The sequence below is a fragment of the Pelodiscus sinensis genome, chromosome 10 (assembly GCF_049634645.1).
Source record: "Pelodiscus sinensis isolate JC-2024 chromosome 10, ASM4963464v1, whole genome shotgun sequence".
In the NCBI taxonomy this organism is placed as follows: Eukaryota; Metazoa; Chordata; order Testudines; family Trionychidae; genus Pelodiscus; species Pelodiscus sinensis.
This window is the reverse complement of record NC_134720.1, coordinates 43,896,387-43,912,574: the sequence shown is the minus strand read 5'-3', so window position 1 is coordinate 43,912,574 and position 16,188 is coordinate 43,896,387. Positions and strand designations below refer to the sequence as shown.

Sequence of the window (16,188 nt, the reverse complement as noted above, 5' to 3'; positions counted from 1 at the left end):
TCACTTTTTCCAAACCACTCATGATTTTATAGACTTTGTGACGGATTGGGGTCACTATCATAGAGCTGGAAAAGACCTCAAAAGGTCATGAAGTCCAGCCCCCTGCCCAAGGCAGGACCAATCCTAACTAAATCAACCCAGCCAGGGCTTTGTCAAGCCAAGACTTAAAAACCTCTAGGAATGGAGATTCCACCACCTCCCTAGGCAAGCCATTCCAGTGCTTCACCACCCTCCTAGTGAAATAGTTTTTCCTAATATCCAACCTAGACCTCCCCCACTGTAACTTGAGAGCACTGCTCCTTGTGCTGCCATCCGCAACTACTGTGAACAGCCTTTTTCCATCCTCTTTGGAACCTCCCTTCAGGAAGTTGAAGGCTGCTATCAAATCCCCCCTCACTCTTCTCTTCTGCAGACTAAATAAAACCAAATCCCTCAGTCTCTCCTTGTAGGTCATATGCTTCAGCCCCCTAATCATTTTGGTCACCCTCCACTGGACCCTCTTCAATGCATCCACATCTTTTCTATAGTGGGGGGAAGAAGGGGGCCAGAACTGGACACAATATTCCAGATTTAGACTCACCAGAGCCAAATAAAGGGGAATAATCACTTCTCTGGATCTGCTGGCAGTGCTCCTCCTAATGCACCCTAATATGCCATTAGCCTTTTTGGCTACAAGGGCACTCTGTTGACTAATATCCAGCTTCTCATCCACTGTAATCCTCAGGTCCTTTTCTGCAGAACTGCTACTTAGCCATTCAGTCCCCAGCCTACTTGGGATTCTTCCGTCCCAAGTGCAGGACTCTGCACTTGTCCTTGTTGAACCTCATCAGATTTCTTTTGGCCCAATCCTCTAATCTGTCCAGATCATTCTGGATCCTATCCCTGCCCTCTAGTGTATCTACTTCTCCCCTTAGCTTAGTGTCATCTGCAAAGTTGCTGAGGATGCAATCCATCCCCTCATCCAGGTTATTAATAAAGATGTTGAACAAAACTGGTCCAAGAACTGATCCTTGGGGCACTCTGCTAGGGTATGTCTACACTACCCCGCTAGTTCGAACTAGCGGGGTAATATAGGCATACCGCAATTGCAAATGAAGCCCGGGATTTGAATTTCCCGGGCTTCATTTGCATAAGCGGGGCGCCACCATTTTTAAATCCCCGCTCGTTCGAACCCCGTGCCACGCGGCTACACAGGGCACGAACTAGGTAGTTCGAACTAGGCTTCCTAGTTCGAACTACCATTACTCCTCATGGAATGAGGAGGGGCTTCATTTGCAATTGCGGTATGCCTACATTACCCCGCTAGTTCGAACTAGCGGGGTAGTGTAGACATACCACTAGAAACCAACCGCCAACCTGACATCGAGCCATTGATCACTACCCGTTGGGCCCGACAGTCTAGCCAGCTTTCTATCCATCTTACAGTCCATTTATCCAACCTATATTCCCTTAACTTGCTGGCAAGAATATTGTGGGAGACCATATCCAAAGCTTTGCTAAAGTCTAGGTATATCACATCCACTGACTTTCCCATATCCACAGAGCAAGTTACTTCTTCATAGAAAGTAATCAGATTGGTCAGGCACAACTTGCCCTTTGTGAATCCATGTTGACTATTCCTGATCACTTTGCCCTCTTCCAAGTGCTTCAAAATGGATTCCTTGAGGATCCCCTCCATGATTTTTCCAGGGACTGAGGTAAAGCTGACCACTCTGTAGTTCCCAGGATTGTCCTTCTTCCCTTTTTAAAAGATGGGCACTACATTTGCCTTTTTCCAATCATCCGGGATCTCTCCCGATCTCCACGAGTTTTCAAAGATAATGGCCAAAGGCTCCACAATAACACATGCCAAATCCCTCAGTACCCTCGGATGCATTAAATCTGGGCCCGTGGATTTGTGTATGTTTAGCTCTGCTAAATATTTCCTAACTTATTCTTTCAACCACCAAGGGCTGTCCACCTCCTTCCCATACTGCGTTGCCTAGTGCATTTGTCTGGGAGCTCATCTTGTCCGTGAAGACAGAGGCAAAGAAATCATTGAGTACTTCAGCTTTTCCAAAATCATCTGTCACTAGGTTACCTCCCTCATCCAGTAAGGGCCTCACAGCCTCTCTGATCACCCTCTTATTGCTAACATGCCTGTAGAAACCTTTCTTGTTACCCTTTACATCCCTTGCCAGCTGCAATTCCAATTGTGCTTTTCCCTTCCTTATAACTCCGCTGCATTCTCAAACAATATTCTTATACTCCTCCCTAGTCATCAGTCCAAGTTTCCACTTCTTGTACACTTCCTTTTTGTGTTTAAGCTCACCCAGGATGTCCCCGGTAAGCCAATCTGGTCACCTAAAATATTTGCTTTTCTTGCTGCGCATCGGGATGATTTTTTCCTGTGCCTTTAATAAGGATTCTTTAAAATAGTGCCAGTTCTCCTGGACTCCTTTCCCCTTTGCATAAGCATCCTAGAGGATCCTGCCCATCAGTTCTCTGAAGGAATCAAAGTCTGCTCTTCTGAAGTCTAGGGTGTGTATTTTGCTACTCTCCTTCCTTCTTTTGGTCAAGATCCTGAAATCTATCATCTCATGATCACTGCTTCCCAGGTTGTCACCCACCTCTACTTCCCCTGCTAGTTCCTCCCTGTTTGTGAGCAGCAGGTCAAGCTGCACATGGCCCCTGGCTGATTCCTTCAGCACTTGTACCAAGAAGTTACCCCCAACATTCTTCAAAAAATTCCTGGTTTGTCTGTTTACTGCTGTATTGATCTCCCAACAGATGTCAGGGTGATTAATGTCGCCCATGAGAACCAGGTCCTGCAATTTGGAGCTTCTCTCAGTTGTCCAAAGAAAGCTTTGTCTACCTCATCCACCTGGTCCGGGGGTCTATAGCAGACACCAACCACAATATCACTCACCTCTGTTGCTTCCACCTCTAAATTTAACCCATAGACTCACAACAGTCCAATCCCTCTGCATGGCTGGTGAGGTGGCTCCCCTGAAACTCACCAGCCCACGGGCTCCAATACCACCCTGCCCTGGGCTGTTTCCTACCCCCCCCCCCCCCGCCCCATCTCTCTCTCCCTCTTCCCCTGTCTGGGTGTGACGGACCGGGCCGTGTCTGGGCACAGTTGAGGGCGCCCGCTCAGGGTGAACTGCTCAAATCCGGGGCTCCTTACAGCCCCCGATTGGTGACCTCTCCAAACGGGTCACAAACCAGTCCCACAGAGCGCTTCAGCTGCCTGCCTGAAGCCTCCCGAGCAAAACCCCTCCGGCACCCCAGCAATATCCGTGCCCCAGATGGCCCCGGGCCTCATACACAGGTGGGGGGGGTCCTAGCACCCAATCCCACCTACCCCGAACAAGTTCTGTCCGGTTCCAAGAAACCAGCCACAGATCCCTGGTCAATTTACCCTCTGGATCTTACCCACAAATCACGCTGGGCCAATCCTTTAGAATCTATATCTAAAGGTTTATTATTACAAGAAAGAAAAGCCTGAGAGTAAGGTTATTAAAGTACAGTATGTTACATGCACCGAATCTCCCAGTCTCGATGCAGGCTCTAACAGAGATGTTACAGCTGCTGGTTTAAAAGTTCTTGTTGCACATCCTATCATCAGGATGGGTTCACAGGTCTTCCAGGCTCTTCGATCCCTGCAGTGCTGCCTCTGGGATGAAGTGCTGAGCTGAGAACAAAATGGCATCGACCACATGGCCTCTTTATACCTCCTTCCTGGCCTCTTCTTGTATGCAGCAAGTCACCTGGTCAGAGGCCAATCTCTATGTTCCCTGCTGGCTGCTCTCAGGTGACAGCCCCCATTCTTTGGGTGTGTTCATAGCCCATTGAGAGCCATTGTTCCACAGGGCTTCGCTACTCAGGCTGTCCATAGCAATGCTTAACCACATTCAGAGAAATATTCAGCTTCCACACAGATTACAGATTCCTACCTACACACATAGACATTATATACTCACATAAATAGCGTACATAAGATCAACAAACGATAAGCTCCCATTCAATACCCCACATGGCTCCCTTTTATACCAATCTCTGGGGCCAACACCCCCACCTAGGGGCACAGCAGCGATCTGGCTGCTTCCCTCCAATTCGGTAATGTGACACTGGGGTCCTACCAGACCTGCAGCATCTCACCTCTCCTCTCATTTCGGAGTGCTGTCGTCTGGCAGTTCAATGTTCACGCCGGTTCCAGTGCTTGGCGCTCTTGGTACCAGCTGCTGCTGTCCCATGCCGGCTTGGGGCATTTCTCCCCTGTCTTCCTCAGTGGGTGACCCTTTTGAAAGGCCCACCGTCACTGGGGACGTCCTGACGCACTATGTGGCTCTTCACAGCCGGGTACTCTCCATCACCAGGAGTGCGAGAGGGGTGAGTCTGGCCCCAGCGCAGGTCACCCCGGACTCATCACACTCCTCCCCCCTTAGGGGCCTTTGCTCCCCCTCGCCTTCCTGTTCTTCCACTCTGGAGAAGAAATCTGCATTTTGATGGTCTTTATCTTGTCAATGGACCACCTTGAAGCAAGATGGCTGTAATGTCAAGTACCACCTCATAATTCAGGGGTTTGTGTCTTTCATAGACTGCAGCCAAACCAGAGGGACGTGGTCTATCATCAATTGAAATTTATTGCCCTAGACATAATACTGTAACAACTCTACTGCCCATTTTACTGCCAATGCTTCTTTCTCGATTGTTCTGTGTCTGTACAGCTCCTAGCACAGTAGAGTTCTAGTCCATGACTGGGGCTCAGAGGTACTACTGCAATCCAAATAACAAATAATATTATTTCTATCAGTAATAATATTGATTAAGCTTTCCTTTTTTATCCTTCAGAGCTTGCTCTACCTTTTGCAAAGTTATGTGTAAGGTAAACTGTGTAGATGCCTTTCAACTCCCCTCCTATCTATAATGGGTCCTGTGAACCACTGCTGGTGAGGTAAACACAGCAAATAGTTTGTACGAGTCAACACACTTTTCTGTGTGAGAAACATCTGGGAAGAGAGATCACACTTTAGTCAGACTTGATCACTAATATGATTTATCCTGTAGATGAATATTCACATTTTTCATCAGTTCTTAGTAGCATCCTGGTGATTGATCATGGGAGTCATGTGATATAGTTCCTTTTCATTGATTGAAATAACCCTTCCAGTCAGTTTGCTTGTGTGCGTGCTTAGAGAAGGCAGTTTTGTTTCCTAGGAATATTCACACACACAAGCTTCAATCCGTTCAGCTCTACTGGGGAGGATAGTGTGTGTATAGACATGGAGAACAGAAGTCTTATGTGTATGCAAATGTAACACTGCACCTCAGGGCAGATTGTTGATAGCTGTGATTGGGCCTGGTAGGTCTGGAACTAAATGCACGAGCCTTTAATGTGTGAGCTTAAAGGCCCTACTTTGTCAGTCTTTTCAATATCAGTATGTTGCACAGCCATCCTGTTACAATCATACAGCTGGGGTGGGGTTAAACCTCTCTTGCAATCACAATTTTAGTGCTGCTAAACAGAACCCAGTATTAATAAGTGCTACAGTGCAAAATACTATAGCTTGCAACAACAAAATTGCAATATTTGGGAGTGATTCATTCACTAAGGATGTAAAATCCTGCTGAATGGTTTATTGGTTAAACATTATGCTTAACCTGTTAACTGATTAAACGGGCTGCTGCTGAGAGAGAGAGGGAGTGGTTGGCTGGGCTGGGCTGGGCTGGACTAGAGTGGTCCCTTCACTGTGAGTGGTGGCTACTCTGGTTAGGCTTGTGCACCCCTCCCCGCAGCATGCTGGGCCGGGTCCACTGCGAATGGGGTCTTCTCCAGCTGTACTGGTGCACCACTGCCCATGGTGCATCTAGATCAGGCCCACTACTGGTGGGGGCTGGGCTGGCCGGGTGGAGCACCCCTCCCTGCAGAGCAGCCGGTGTATGCAGAAACTTCACTACATAGTATAATGCTGTAGGTCACAGGAAGCTAAACATACATCCAGACTTCTCTATATCCCCCTTCTCACATTCCAAACGATCTTTTAAAAAAGTCACCTGAGCAGAAAATAAAATAATTGTTACCTTTCCTAAAATGACACAAGAATCTTATGTTAACACTTTGTTAATCTGTAGAGCTATAGAGATATCAATAACAGTATTAACCCCTCATCTCCTGAGCTCACCTTCTAAAAGGAAACTATTTCAGTAACAATTTCATTCTAGAACTCTTCCAGCCTATGAACCTTGAACTATGTCAGCGACACATGGTCTGATGATCCAGTCCCAATACAGTAGTGTTTAGAGTGTAGGTTAGGGGCTGGTTATATTAAACAGTAGTGAGAGAGATTTCTCTCTATGACTGTAGGTAACCAAAATCCAAATGAAGTTCTGTTCCTGTATGTGAAAGTGAGGAGGTTAGAAATCTTAGAATTTCATGTCAGATATTATTAATCAAAATGCCATCTACACACATTAATTTGTAAGCACCCTCTAAAATCCAATTAAAACCTCTTTCATTTGCTTAATTGGCTGTCACAGCTAATATGTGATGGGGAAACTTTTTTTGGGAAAAAGTGACAAGAATTAAACCAATATTAAATACCTATCTTAAAGTAACAGTAAGGCAGGTAGGAATTCAAGCTGAAATGCTACAGGAAATTTACCCCTGTGCACTTCTGTAATGCCTTCTATTTGGGGGCCTCCTACTAATTCCTATGTATTAATGAATTAAGAATTACATAATCCTGCTCTGATATAGATATGACAAATATGATCTCCATTTTACGAATGGGAAAACAAAGGCAAGAAAGTCACATGGTTAAGTCTGGAACAGAACTTGGGTGAAATCTTGGCTTCACTGATGTCAATTTCCAGATCTTCTGACTTAGCCTGGTAGACTGTGTCCAGCCCATGGGCCAGTTTTTGCTCAGCTCTGATTAAAACTGTTATATTAGTTCAGATAAAATTGGGCCGGTAACATCAGAATAAGTCTTTAGAGAACGAGTCTGCCATGTACTTTTAGAGAGGCAGCATGGTCAAGTGGGTAGTGCCCCAGTCTGCTTCTCAGTTGCATGAGGTTCTAGTCCGAGTTCTGCTACTGCCCTGTTGCATGACCTTGAGCAAATCACTTCCCCATTCTGTGCTTCTGGCTGGCCTGTTTTGAGAGGGGCTGTGTCTATAGAAGAGGGCTCCCATCTTGATAAAGTTCTCTAGAGTCCCACAGCAGTATGAATAGCTAATTACAGTGCTGCTCCTGCTGAGTCTGTGTTCCTGGCTCTGCCACAGACTTAAGGCCATGACGCCAGTCGTGTACTAAAACATGACTCAGTGTTAGAGAGGGTGGGACAGTCAAACCCTGAACCAGGAGCAACAACACAACCTCCTAATCCCCAGCGCATCCCTGAAGCAGGGTTGCCAATCCTCCAGGATAGTCCTGGAATCTCCCAGAATTAAAGATTGTCATGTGATGAAACCTCCAAGAATACATCCAACCAGAACCACATGGAGGAAAGGAAACAGAGTCTGTTCATGCGCTAAGGGTCAGATGATCTCCACCTGGTCCCTTGCATATGTGGGCTCCTCCCCACCCTGGCACAGGTGATGTAATCGACAGAATGGAAGAGACAGGATGATGGCAGCACCCCCTGTGTAACAAGACGAACAGACTGTACCCACCAGTCATTTGGGCTGTATGGGCTATGAGCCCCCTGCCCTGGTATACCGTTAATAGAGCACACTGCATGATGATGTGTGCATTTTTAGGCCCTAAATGAAAGGTATGCATGTATCTCTTTGTAGCCTGCTGATGTGGGGCTTGTATCTTTCACCAGGCTTTGTTCCTTTCATTGCACCTTCCTGCTGTGTGGTCAGACAATGGGGAAATTACCCCCCAATAGAACGTTACTGGCTGATGCAGTAAAATCTCTGGATTATTTATCTGATGACTCTATTATCTAGTGCTGGCCAAATAGTGGAATGAAATTGTTGATGAATAAGTTGTGTCAAACACGTCATGAATCTTGTTCATCCACCTCAAGTAGCTCCTTCTTCATTGCATTGCCTGTGTCAGAGAAATCCCAGCTTTCCCTGATGATGGAAGCATTTATGTGCATTGGAAAAGCTCCTCAGCTGGTGCGAACCAGCAGAGACAGGGCCACCGATGTGGGGGCAAAAGGGCAGTTGTTCTGGGGCCCAGCAATACAAAAGGGTTTGTGGCTCCTGGCAGCCGCTACTGTGGCAGAAGTGGCAGCTGGAATCCTGGACCCTTGAAATTGCCGCTGGAGCACCACACCCTGTGCTCCAGGCAGTGCTAAGGGTGGGGTGTGTGCTGTGCTCTGGGTGGCATTGAGGGCTGCCTGGGGGCCAGCGCAGTGTGCTCTGGGCAGTACGGAAGGCTGGCTGCCCAGGCCCCACCTCTTCTGCATGAGACCCTGCCCCTTTTGGGAACATATCATGTTGTCCAGGGGCCCGCGGAGGCTGTCAGTGCCCCTGAACATAGATTCCCAGAAGTCAAGTCCACTCACACCTCTAGAGTCAGGATTTCACCCTCCATCTTCAACTACACATCAGTTAAATAAGCCAAGTGATCAATATGTTGCTTTGAAGCACCTGTCCATTCCTAGTGGTTACCAGCTAAACACCTGTGCACAAACCAGTGTCTCTGTCTGTTAGACTTGTGCCAAGCTATTCACAAGTGGCTTGAACAGCTGGCATATGGCAGGATTCCCTGTTTTGTTGCTATCTTGCACATTTAGAGGTGTCCCTAATTCATTCTGCCCACCCCCTTTGACCCACTACCCAATCGGATAGTAAAAAACATTCTTGGGGCTTGCGCTATATGCAGGGTAAAGGTTTGTTATACCAGTGCTGGGCATTTGGCAACAGTACGAATAGTAAAGCTAATTCCTTTGTGAGTGATGGCACCGGGCGTCCCCCTCTGTCTGGGAGAGATGATGTAACTCCGCATTGGCTGAAGCATGAAAGCAAAGGAGGTCTGTGACGGGTTTGTTGGGTGCGAGCACCCACTCCCGGGTGGGCAGGGGGGTTCAGCTGACCCCCGTCTGGATCCGGGGTTGTGGGTCCCGAAGTCCGACCTCTTTGAAGAGGTCCGTGGGTGCGATCACCCATCGCCGCCCGGCAACGGGGTTCAGCAAACCCACCTTTACGACCCTGTCCCGGGGTGAGCTCCCGCTCTCCTATCTATGGGAAAAAAAATCCGCGTTTTGATGCGCGGTCCCTAGCCTATGGGCCACCTCAAAGCAGTACGGTTGTAGGGCTAGGTACCAACGCATAATGCAGGTGTTTGTGTCTTTCATTGAATTTACCCATACAAGAGGGGAGTGGTCTGTTACTAATTTAAATTTATTGCCCCACAAATAATACCTTAACGTCTCTACAGCCCACTTTACCACTAACGCCTCTTTTTCCACCGAGGTGTAATTCTGTTCCCGGTCTGCCAGTTTCCAGCTAAGATAGAGGACGGGGTGTTCTTTGCCCACGTCTTCCTGTGTCAGGACAGCGCCTAGGCCAACATTGGAGGCATCTGTGTATAAAAAAAAAGGTTGGTTAAAATCGGGCTGGGCTAACACAGGGGCCTTTGATAACCGGTCTTTGAGCGTTTGGAAGGCCCATTTGGCCTGTACGTTCCATTGCACCTGTGTTGGTTCCGAAAGTCTAGTTAATTCTGTTAAAGGTGCGGCCACGGTGGCAAACTGTGGCACCAACCTCCTATAGTAACCGGCCAACCCCAGAAACTGCCGCACCTGCCTCTTCGTGGTCGGGGTGGGGTAGTCCCTCAGTGCCTGGACTTTGTCATAGAGAGGCTTAAGCTCGCCTCTCCCTACCCTGTACCCCAGGTATGATACTTCCCTTTGGGCTATGTGACCCTTCTTTGTGTTCGCAGTCAGCCTGGCCTCTCCCAGGGTGGTGAATACCTTGTCTAAGTGGAGCAGGTGTTCCTCCCAGGTCTGGCTATAGATGATAATGTCATCAATATATGCAGCTGAGTATGTTTGATGGGGGGCTAGCAGCCGGTCCATTACCCACTGGAAGGTGGCAGCGGCCCCGTGGAGACCGAAGGGCATGGTTCAGAACTGATACAACCCAAAGGAAGTGGAGAACGCAGTCTTTTCCTTGGCCTTGGGTTCCAGTGGTATTTGCCAATACCCTTTGGACAAATCCAGGGTCGATATATACGTGGCCTGGCCTCGTCGCTCTAGAAGGTCGTTCTCCCAGGGCATCGGGTAGGTGTTGAAACGCAAGATGGAGTTGACTTTCCTAAAATCAATACAAAAGCGGGTCGAACTATCACGCTTTGGGACCAGCATGATCGGACTTCGCCACTCACTCGTGGAGTCTTCTATCACTCCCCATTGGCTCATTAGCTGGATTTCCTTCCTCATGTTTTCCCACATTTTCCTCGGGAGAGGCCAGTGTGGTTCCCGTACTACTTTGCCTTCTTCAGTGATTATTTGGTGGGTCCCCAGGGGGTACGCCCGGGTCAGGGAGTGAGGACCCCTTGGTGATGGTACAGGAGGGCCTCTAGTTGTCTGCACTGTTCCGGCGTTAGTTCCCTTCCCATCTCGACTTGGGCTTCTTTCTGACAGTCTTCTCCCCATGGTCCTAACTCTTCCTCACCTGTGCGGGTGCAATCATCAAGACCTCCTGGGGAACCCACTTCTTCAACAGGTTAATGTGGAACACCTGCATGTCCCTTCACCGTCCGGACATCCTTACTTCATGGTCGACCTCGCCCACTTTACGCACTGTCTCGAAGGGCCCCTGCCACTGAGCCAACAGTTTGGACTCTCCGGAGGGAACAGGAGCAATACCCGATCCCCTGGTTGAAATTTCCGTTGCTTAGTGTTAGCATTGTAATGTTGAACCTGACTCTGCTGGCTTTCTTCAAGGTTCAGCCGGTCGTACTCCCAGGCGCTTCAGCTTCTCCCATAGCTGGGTGATGTATTGCGCTGTCCCCCATCCGGTCGTAGGTTGGGCCTCCCAGCCTTCTTCCATGAGGTCCAGGATCCCCCTTGGCCTTTGCCCGTATAATAGCTCGAAAGGGGAGAATCCTGTCGAGGCTTGCGGAACTTCCCTTACCGCAAATAGAAGTGCCAGCAGCATCAGGTCCCACCCACGCAGGTTGTCCTGGACAAACCTCTGTAACATCCCTTTGAGCGTCTGGTTGAACCTCTCGACCAGCCCGTCCATTTGCGGGTGGTACACCGAGGTTTGTAGCCATTTAATTTTTAACATTCGGCATAACTCCTTCATGACCCGGGAGGTGATGTTCGTCCCCTGATCCGTTAGGATTTCTTTGGGCAATCCGACCCAGGAGAGGATCTTCACGAGTTCCTGGGCCAAAGTGGGGGCCGTTGTATTGCGTAACGGCACCAACTTGGGGTAACGAGTAGCATAATCCACCACTACCAGTGTGTATTGGTGGCCTCTCCCTGAGGGTTCCAAAGGTTCCACTAAGTCCAGGGCTATTCTCTCGAAGGGGACCGCGATGATAGGAAGTGGGATTAGAGGGGCTTTTGGAACCTGGGGGGGCGGGGCCCTTTCTTTGACATTCAGGGCACGACCTGCAAAAGTCTCTCACTGCTCGGAATACCCTGGGCCAATAAAATCTTTGAAATACCCGTGCCAGGGTCTTTTCCTGCCCCAGGTGCCCCGACCATGGGTTGGCATGCCCCAGTTCCAGAACCTCCCGCTGGAACCACTTGGGCACCACCAGTTGTCTTAGCTCCCCGCCCTCCGGGGTCCCCGATACTCGATATAGCCGGTCATTCATTACTTGGAAATGGGGACCTTGGTTCGGACGGCCGCAGCCTTCCCCCGGGCTGTCTTCCTCGTCTGCCTGGTCCCATGTATTTTCTGTTGGAAAATCGGGGTCTGCCGCCACCTCTTGGTGAGGTCCTCCCCCTGGCATGTCGTCCGCTGCCTTAGTCTCCGGACCTGGTCATGGGGTGACATCTTGGCGGACGACCATCCCCCCTCCCTTGCGGCTTTGCTGCCGTGGGTGTTCCTGGTGGGTTGACGATTCTGGTTCTGAAACATCCATGTAAATCCCAGCCTATCAATATGGGGTAGGGTAGGGCGGGAGCCTTTCCGACACAGCAAACTCGATCCAGCTCCCCCTCTTGAAGGCGGAGCCGCACCATGGGATAGGGTCTCACGTCTCCATGGACGCAGCACATCCATACTGGTTCACCCTCAGCGTGCCCTCTAGGGACCAGGTCATCCTGCACAAGGGTAACTGCTGAGCCAGAGTCCACCAGAACCTCTACCCACCTTCCCTCGACTTTCACCCGGCCAACCGTTCAATCCCCCCGGATCTCCATGGCCCCAACTGGTTGGGTTACCTCTGGGAGTCCTAGCGTGCAGTCCATAAGTGGGCAGTCTCACTTAAAATGGCCCTCCTGGCAGCACTGGAAGCATGCCCCCCTGGGTACTTTGTTAGTCATCCCGGCCTCCTCTAGTGCCTGGGGATCTTGAGGGCCACACCGGAGTGAGTTTCCTAGCATTCCCTCTGCCACAGCTAGGAACCCCTCCTGTCTCCTCTGACCACCGCTGGGTACGTGGCATACTCCCCATGGGCCCTGATAGGGCTGGCCATTTGTTATCGGCGTCCCCCTCCTCAGCCGCCAGGTGGGCCTCCATCAATCCAACGGCCTCATTGAGGGTTGTGGGATGGTTCCGCCTCACCCACCTCTGCCCCTCTCTTGAGAGGATGTGGATGAATTGTTCCAATACCACGGCTTCGGTCACCTGGGCGCCCGTCTTATGTTCAGGTTCTAGCCAGTGCACCGCCCACTCTCGGAGTCGTTGCACCACGGCACGGGGCCGGTCGCCCGCTTTAAATTGCTCCTGTCAGAACCGTTGCCAGCAGGTCTCAGGGGAGTAGCCCAACTGGTCGAGCACAGCTTCTTTGAACTTGTGGTAGTTCAGGGTGTCACTGGCCAACAGTCCGCGGTACACTAGCTGGGCCGGTCCGCTCAAATATGGTGCTAGTAGTGTTGCCCATTGCTCTGGAGGCCACCACGCAGTGGTCGCTACTCACTCGAAGGTGGTAAGGAAGGTCTCCAGGTTGTCCTGGGGCCCTAGTTTAGTGAGTCGTAGCGGGAATCCGGATCCTTCTCCCGGCCCCATAGGGGTCCTGGCGGTTCCCTCCAATTTTTTCTCTACCGTCTGATGCCATTGTTCCTGTTGGGTGGCCAGCTCCCACACCAGTTGCTGCTGATGTTCTTGGAATTGGCTGGTTAGCTGCTGAACGAGCTGGGCCTGTTGTTCCTGTTGGGCCTGCTGTTGCTGGCATTGGTTTTCACCCAGCCATTCCAAAAACTGTCGGGGTTCCATCGGGGTACCTCACTCTCCCTCTTCTGGTACCCAGAACGCCCGAAGTAACCTCTGTTGCTTCTCCTCTGTGAGTTAGAGTAATGCCCACATTCTCCACCACTGTGACGGGTTTGTTGGGTGACTACACCCCCTCCCGGATGGGCAATGGGATTCAACTGACCCACCGTCTGGATCTGGGGTTGTGGGTCCCGAAGTCCGACCTCTTCGAAGAGGTCCGTGGGTGCAATCACCCGTTGCCACCTGGCAACGGGGTTCAGCGAACCGACTTTTATGACCCTGATAAGGGTCTCAGGGTCCTTTCCCTAATAAGGGTTTGTGGGGGGGGGGGGGAAAGAGTTTCCACCTACACCGGTCCTGGGGTCCTATCCCCGGATGCCCAGCCGGTAAAGGCAATAACCGCTAAGGTCCAATTTGGGGGGCCGCTCCCGTCCAGAAACCCCAGAGGAGGCAGTGAGTCAACTTGTCTATGACTGAGGGGGGGGGGGGCGGGGAGTGGGGGACCTGGGCCCTCCCTCTCCACCGGGTCCCAGCCCGGGGCCCTGAGTGGAGGGATTAGCGCGTTCCCTCCATGACAGGCAGGGTCAATCCCTGAAACTCGCCTGTCCATGGCCGCCAAAGGCAGACTGCCCCAGGCTCCTTCCACTCCCCATCCAGGACCGACCCCCCTGCAGACCCGACCGGGACACTCACCAAGTCCAGCTCCTCGGCCCCGTCCTGCTGGTGCCCTAAGGGCCGCTGCGCTGCTCCTCTGTCCCTCCAGTGGGGCAGGATGTCCTTCCTCCTTCGTGGGGGTTGGAGGCCCTTTCCCCGGCCCTCCTGAGTTGACTCAACCGGACGCTTTTCAAGTGGCCTGGGGACAGGCGGCCTGGGGACGGACGCCCCGTGACGGCACCCCACCCCCTCTGCGTCGCTCCGAGATGTGCCATCGGGTTGCGGGGCTGTAGCCCTGCCCCCTGGGTGGTCCAGCATTCTCCGGTTCCGCCATTCACTCCAGGGAGTGTCAGCGTGGCATGGCCCCGCCCCCGGTGTGGCCGGGCTGCGTTGCACTCCCGCTCCTCCCCGACTCTGCTGAGCAGGCGAGCGGGGCTGCTGCGGCTGGGCACAGCCCAGGCCTGTTTTTTCCGCCTTGGGGGGGTGATCCCCTTCCCCTTCGGGAGTGCGGACCCTCGTGGGTCCATCACAAGGTCCAATGGGAAATAGGTAAATTTGGCAATTCAGTGGCCATGGAGAGGAGCCAGGATGCCCAAAAAGCAGATCTGAACCATCACATTTTTGCCATAGAATAAAACAATTTCCCATTTAATAACAGCCTAGACTGTTTCCTTTTCTCTCCAAAGGGGCTGGCTTGTTGGCTTATTATGAGACTGGACCATGAAAGCTGACAAGCAATGAAGAGAGGAAACTCTGTCTCAGCACTTCCCAGTACCCAACCCCTCTTTGGCTTCCCTCCCCTCCACCCTGCCATCTTCCAGTGTTGGCTGCAGAACACTCTGCTGCTTAGCAACTGCTCTGTAGGCAATGCCATAAGGATTCAGATGACTGCAGTAGGGGAATAAACTCCCACAGAAATGCATAAATAAAAATTCCCTCTGAATAAGGTTGTGATGCAAATTTTGGAGAATAAGAAAAATACGTGGATACTACTGCTCCTAGACCACAGCATACATGGGAGAGCTGTCCAGGACAGAGACAGGTTTCAATAGCAAAGATGGATCTGAATTTTCCAAAAGTTTGCAGATGTTCTCTGCTGGAGGGCTGTGTCTACACTGGGCCACTTATTGCGGAAAATCAGCCGCTTTTCCGGAATAAGCTGCGAGCTGTCTACACTGGCCCTTGAATTTCCGGAAAAGCAACGACGCTCTACTGTACAAAATCAGCCACTATTCCAGAAAAGCTACGCTGCTCCCACTCGGGCATAAATCCTTATTCCAGAACACTGTTCCAGAAAAGGGCCAGTGTAGACAGCCCAGTAGTCTTTTCCGGAAAAAAGCCCCGATCGCGAAAATGATGATCGGGGCTCTTTTCCGGAAAAGCGCGTCTACATTGGCCACAGATGCTTTTCCGGAAAAGGCTTTTCCGGAAAAGCAGCCTGCCAATGTAGACGCTCCTTTTCCAGAAAAACGGAAAACAGAATACTATTCCGTTTTAAGCATTTCCGGAAATTCATGCCAGTGTAGACACAGCTGAGATGTCTAGAATTTGTTTAGAGTGACTTCTGCCCTACATCACAGAACTCAATTGCTTTAATCGGTAGAATTTTTCTCTAAGGGTACATAAGAACATAACATAAGAACATAAGAACGGCCGTACTGGGTCAGACCAAAGGTCCATCTAGCCCAGTAGCCTGTCTGCCGACAGTGGCCAGCATCAGGTGCCCCAGAGAGGGTGGACCGGAGACAATGATCAAGCGATTTGTCTCCTGCCATCCCTCTTCAGCCTCTGACAAACAGAGGCCAAGGACACCATTTTATCCCCTGGCTAATAGCCTTTCATGGACCTAACCTCCATGAATTTATCCAGCTTCTCTTTAAACTCTATTATAGTCCTAGCCTTCACAGCCTCCTCTGGCAAGGCGTTCCACAGGTTGACTACACGCTGTGTGAAGAAGAACTTTCTTTTATTAGTTTTAAACCTGCTACCCATTAATTTCATTTGGTGTCCTCTAGTTCTTCTATTATGGGAACTAATAAATAACTTTTCTTTATCAGCCGTCTCCACACCACTCATGATTTTATAGACCTCTATCATATCCCCCCTCAGTCTCCTCTTTTCTAAACTGAAAAGTCTCAGTTGCTTTAACCTCTCCTCATATGAGACCCGTTCCAAACCCCTAATCATTTTAGTTGC

General features: G+C 50.5%; 1 long non-coding RNA gene across 1 annotated transcript; it reads right to left on the bottom strand.

Moving 5' to 3' along the window:
- Nucleotides 1–3,502: 3,502 nt before the first annotated feature.
- LOC142830800 (uncharacterized) lies at nucleotides 3,503–15,341 on the bottom strand. The gene is made up of 3 exons (XR_012906309.1): nucleotides 14,032–15,341; nucleotides 11,780–12,033; nucleotides 3,503–9,526 (listed from the first exon to the last, which is right to left on the bottom strand). It is a non-coding gene; the product is annotated as an uncharacterized LOC142830800 (long non-coding RNA).
- Between the last annotated feature and the right edge of the window lie 847 nt (nucleotides 15,342–16,188).